A 942-nucleotide genomic window follows, 5' to 3' on the forward strand; every position below is an offset into this window, starting at 1 on the left:
TGTTGCAATGTGATATTTAGTTTAAAAACTGTTGCAATATGAAAATGTAATTTAAGTTACACTGACTTTGTATATCTAAAAAATCCGTCGCTACTGAATGTCGCTTAAGTCTATTTATAACTTTATATAAACTATATAAAGGACTTTTCTATCTATTTTAAATAATAAGTCTTTTAATTTCTGCATAAAAATAGTTGTAATCTAAGTAATTTTATATAATGTTATAAAATTGCGCTTATATTATAAATTCATATGCACACACATTGATTGGAATATATAAAAAAACGTCCTATAAATTAAAAATTATTCAATTTGTATGTGTGTTCGTCTAATTTGCGTGATGTTCATTTTTTGTATTTTTTTTCTTAATTATTATTTTTTATTAATGCTGATAAGTTTATAAAATATTGATTATAAATAAGCATTTTTATTTGTCTTTTTACAAAACTTGTACTACATTTACGATTTAAAAACTGTATGTGATATTTAGTTTAAAAACTGTTGCAATGTGATATTCAGTTTAAAAACTGTTGCAATATAAAAATATAATTTAAATTACGCTAACTTTGTATCTAAAAAATCCGTCGCTACTGAATATATGCTTAATATGTTTATAACTTTATATAAAGGACTCTTCTATCTGTATTAAATAATAAGAATTTTAATTTCTACATAATAATAGCCGTAATCTAAGTAATTTTATATAATGTTATAAAACTGCGCTTATACTATAACTTCATATGCATATACATTGATTGAAATATATAAAAAACGTCTTATAAATTAAAAATAAATATGTTATTATTAAAAGCAAAATATTTGATGAGATCTGTATGTATATATGTACATCTTATTCGATTTATATATATGTCCTATTCAACCCGCTCATTGCACATTGCTAATTTAAGAATCTATAATATTTGTAATACATATAACATACTA

This window comes from Wasmannia auropunctata, unplaced genomic scaffold (assembly GCF_000956235.1).
Source record: "Wasmannia auropunctata unplaced genomic scaffold, wasmannia.A_1.0 LD334218.1, whole genome shotgun sequence".
Lineage (NCBI taxonomy): Eukaryota > Metazoa > Arthropoda > Insecta > Hymenoptera > Formicidae > Wasmannia > Wasmannia auropunctata.